Consider the following 5,000-nt stretch of genomic DNA (forward strand, 5'->3'; position numbering starts at 1 on the left):
GTAGTTCACTGCGTAGGGTACTGTGTAGTTCACTTCGTAGGGTACTGCGTAGTTCACTGTGTAGGGTACTGCGTAGTTCACTGCGTAGGGTACTGCGTAGTTCACTGCGTAGGGTACTGCGTAGTTCACTGCGTAGGGTACTGTGTAGTTCACTGTGTAGGGTACTGTGTAGTTCACTGTGTAGGGTACTGTGCTCCATTTTCTGCTGGAGGGGAAGTGAGAGCAGACAGCAGATAAATCTGCAGTAACAGCCATGACCGTAACCGCGGCACTGTGATCCATCAGGTCGTAATCATGATGACCATGACCACATGACGACCGCATAATGACCACAACCACATTCTGTGTTCCATTGAGCAATATTAATGATGATGTCTGTGTCCCTGTAGTGAGGAGTATGGAATCTTTGGCATGTGTGCAGTTATGATACAGACTGTCTGTGTGTGTGTGTGTGTGTGTGTGTGTGTGTGTGTGTGTGTCCTGCACACATCTGCCGATGGCAGCAGAGAGGAGCAGAGAATCAGCTCACAGCTGAGCGCTGACACGGGCACAGGACACAGTGAGATGTGAGTAAAGGCAGATCACATGCGCCGGTGGTGCTGATTCTGAATCAGTGACTGTGGCTGTTGCTTCAACCTCCGAGCGACATCTAGAACAAATTCTCTCAGAGAGACACGCGAACAGACAGACAGACAGAATTATGGGAAGTCTGGAGGAACCCCCCCCCCTCTCTCTCTCTGTGCTCTCAGCCTCCTGATGCAGAGGCTCAACAGAATCAGCTTGTATCAAATCACATTTCACAGAACAAGTCCTTTCATTAGAGGGGAGAGAGAAATTCAACTGAGAACTGACTGCTCCTCTTCTGGGAATAACCGTATCGACCCTCAAAGGCTACCAATCGCTCTTCAATGTGACCCCATCCTGACCCCCCCACTGTCAGCCCTCATCTAAAGTCTGAACTTCACCAGCGAGTACCCCCCCCCCTTCCCCGCATACGCACATACACACACACACACCCCTAGGCTGTCCCAGCAGAGATACACCCTGCACCTCACAGCCTGGCCCTCTGGGATCAACATGCTGAATAAGAGCTCATATATTTAGGTACCAGGCTTGTGATTTTCAAACCCCAAGGCAACTCAGCACACTAACATCAATCAACATAGCACACTAACACACAACACACTCACAGCACACAACAAAATAACAGAAAAAGAACACTCATCAGCTGTAGGGGCCCAAATCTTTGTTTTATACTGCAGTGCCAGAATGTTGTTACCCTTCAGTTTGGACAGACAGACGGACAGAGAGAGCCAAACATAAGCCCCTCAGGGCAGGTGTAGAGAGGCTATCACCTGAACTATACACGGAGTGGGGCTGAAACAGGTAAAACTCTCTGAAAGGGCATCTGAATTCAAAAAGGAAGGATTTGAATTCATTCAGAAGAGGCCATTTCTGGGACAGAATTTCAGTAAACAGCCTCCACTCTGCCCTCAGAGACAGGAACACTCAGAGAAACTCAGGCAGAAACAGGAAGTGTGGCCAGAGGAAGTGAGGCTGCCCAGTTTTCTCAATGGGGAGAGAGAAAGGAAAAGCCTCAGTGAAACAATGTGCAGCCAGAAGCTTTGTCATTGGACAAAACCGCAGACACAGCCAGCTCCAGCAGCGTCTGGACAGGAGCCCCCCCCCCCCCAGTGCACTGTGGGGGATTATGCTTAATGTGTTTCATCTAAAACAAAGCGTTTGGGAACTGACGGTCACATGGTTACTGGCTTCATGTCAAATTTTACACACACAGGGTGGGGGGTGGGGGGAGCAGCTACTGTCAGGCTCAACACTCTACTCCGGCAGGGAGAAAAGGGAGCAGGAGCACTGGTGTTTTATCTTCAACATTCACAGTGATTACCATATGACAGAATGCATTGCGTTTATAATTTGTCTTTTATGGAAGTCTTTACAGTGAATGGCAGCCATTTTACAGCAGAGGATGGGGAAGCATTGAGCTGTTTAAATGGAGGCGTGATCACTTTGGGCCCCTTGTTCATCTCCACCAGCACAGCATCCCCATCAGTGCACCGGTGCATTGGTCTCCTGCATGGTAGAAGGAAGACTGCCACCTACTGGCCATCACCATCACCACCCCCACCCCTACAAGCATCCAGGCATTCTCTGGGTGTCTCCCATCCAAGCTAAGCTTCACTTAGCTTCAGATAGGCAGCACTGTCGGGTGGTACGGCTGCTGGAAACAACAACTACTACAATAATAATAATAATAATAATAAATTTCATGATTAGTTGAGTATTATCTTTGTCATTAATAACTCAGATTAATTTTGTTTAAGTCAGTTCTGCTGTCTCTCGTCACCTCTCTCTCACCTATGTGTGATGGTGACGCCTCCGGATACTCTACGTCCCTGACCAGAGCTCTTGAGATCAGCTTGCAAACCCCTCAGCCCAACCGTTTATTGTAAATGTATTGTGATCCTGGAGCTGTTGCTAAAGGCAAAAGGTAATTAAAGGTCGACGAGGCTCAGCTCGCGCTGATCGAAAGGTGACAGCTGTCAATCACGCTGTCCAACACACGATCCGAGCGCCGGTAAACAGTAGCCCGGTAAATAGGTCACGGCCCGGTAATCACACAGATTCAAACGGATCCTCTATAATTTCCTGTAACGCGACCGAATTGCAACGACTCAAAAAGCGGAATGTTCAAGAGAAACCGCCCATTTAAGAGTTGTGTTGGTAAAACCATTTACAGTCGGTTTTTATTTCGCGATAGACAGACTTAGACCGACATTGCGATGGTATAAATTAAACCTCAACAATGAATGTTTTCATTTAAGATGTTTTATTGAAGACAGGAGCGACACGAAAGTGTTTTCACCTTAACATGAGCATCGTTTAACAACGGTTTAAACAATATGCATAGTGTCAAACCTGTGCGTACTGTAGCATATGACGGGACTCATTTCGCCTAACGCGAAAGGGACCGTGTTAGATTTGTTTCCTTGTTTTCGCTTTGGAAAGTAGTTGTCAGCCAGACCGGTGTAATCGTGGGTGTGAAAACTGCTGTTCAACAGGAGCTGCACACTAACACCAACGGCGCTGAACGCCGCGATCGCATCGGAGTGTGCGGGAATGCGCCGACATGCCGAGGATATGCAGTCATGTGTTAGGAAACAAATGAAGTAACACCGGAAACGAGGAAAAGAGCAATAAAAAGCTAAATAAGAACTGTAAATAAAGAATTTAGGAACAGGTGAGTGAAAAGATGTGCTGGTTACTTACTCCAGGCGTGTGAGCGTATGAGTCAGCCGGTGGCGGAGATGCTCTGCACGGTATGAGCGCGGAAAACTCTTCTTTGATACGTGGATCTCTGTCTGTTTTCTGCGTTTATTTGGCTGTAGACGGTTTGTAATCAGACAAACCCTGTTGCAAAGCAACCTTTTCCCTGCTCGGCTTTTGCACTGTAGACTCTAGGCTAGCTAACGGTGCCTCTTTACTGATGGATGGATACGTGCGGCACGTTTTCCCGGCAGATGGAATGTATTTCTGCAGTAGCGATCCAGACCGCTCTGTCCCTGTGTGTGTAGGATCCTGTGTACAGTCTCGCCGGTTTGAGAATGGAAACGCCTTTTCCCTCAACGCCCCCCCCCCCCCCCCCCACCCCGGCGTGACACTGCCGCTACGCGCGCGCGCACACACACTCACTCTCTCTCTCTCTCTCTCACACACACACACACACGCACACACACACACACACGCATTTTTGCGAGCTGATGTCACCGCACTATCCGGTCTGTAATCCCTCCTCCTTTTCTTTTCCTGCGTGCGCACAATCCCCTCTCTCTCGCGCCCATATTCTTTTATTCTCCGCGCAGTCTGTCCGGCGCGTGGAAGAGCGAGACGTCGCGGAGCGGCAGCGCTATTGTGGCCGGATCCAATCAATGCGATGGCATGGTAACATGAGTTAGCACTATGTTTTATACACCCAGACTCTTATTATTATTATTACGATTGTCATAAGTAACAATAGCTGCAGTAGCCGTAGCCACAGTGCTACTAGTACTAATTACAACTGAAAAATAAAAATTAATTATTTAAATAATTGTCCTCAGGACATATAATTGATTAACTTGATCAGTATGTCAGGTCTTAACTGACAACAGAAAAATCCAGTTTTGTCATTTCACATTCATATACGTTTTTGCTTCCTGCCTATGAATTCAGATCTCTGCATCCAGTTGTTATGTTCTAAGAAAAACCTGGAGCTTCATCCAGTGCCCGAGTCTGATTATCTGAAAATGTATTTGATCTTGACAGCCGCAGAATATTTAAGCATGAGAGTAACTGGCAGGCGCAGCTGCAGCGGCTGTGGGGACAGAGGCAGGTTCCGGGGCTGGGGGAGCAGAGTCGCTGCTGCCGGGAGGGGGGTGATGTTAGAGATGTTAGCCAGGTGTCCGAGCCCTCTCAGAGCCAGCAGGTGCTAGCAGTGCGCTAATGCATGGGAAGCATTATAAGGCAAGTCAAAAGCCCCTGAGCGACCAGCAGCCCAGTCTAAGTCCACCTGCCCATCCCAAATCCAGCCTAAACCAATCCTAAATCCAGCCTAAACCCAGTCTAATGGGCAATTTGTGTTTCCCAGCACAGAATGCATTGTACGGGTGCTGCTGGTACTGCTGTGCACTCCACAAGAGACTGAGACACCGAGAGACCCCCCAGAGCTCCCGACTCTGTCTGATACTCAGTTCAGATAGACCATACTGAAACCTGTTGTAGCCATTCTGATCAGCCCAAATCATCCGAATCACTCCGAATTATCAAATCAGTCCAAATCATTTGCGTTCTGTCCAAATCATCCGAATCAGTCTGAATCATCCAAATCAGTCACAATGGTAGCTGGTTACTCCCTGTAGAAGTGCACCCTGTCAGAGGCTACAAACACCTTTGCATATACAAATATGATTTATCACTTAGTAACACAAAATTATTATAAGATT

General features: G+C 48.0%; 1 protein-coding gene across 1 annotated transcript in view; it reads right to left on the minus strand.

The window, feature by feature from the left end:
• LOC118793143 (astrocytic phosphoprotein PEA-15) overlaps window positions 1-3,616 on the minus strand; it is a 17,437-nt gene extending 13,821 nt beyond the window's left edge. Inside the window, exon 1 of the mRNA XM_036551166.1 lies at window positions 3,289-3,616. The gene's annotated coding sequence lies outside the window, so the exon portion shown is untranslated. The remainder of the gene's footprint in view (window positions 1-3,288) is intronic.
• Window positions 3,617-5,000: the final 1,384 nt, after the last annotated feature.

The sequence above is a fragment of the Megalops cyprinoides genome, chromosome 18 (assembly GCF_013368585.1).
Source record: "Megalops cyprinoides isolate fMegCyp1 chromosome 18, fMegCyp1.pri, whole genome shotgun sequence".
NCBI classification, from domain to species: Eukaryota; Metazoa; Chordata; class Actinopteri; order Elopiformes; family Megalopidae; genus Megalops; species Megalops cyprinoides.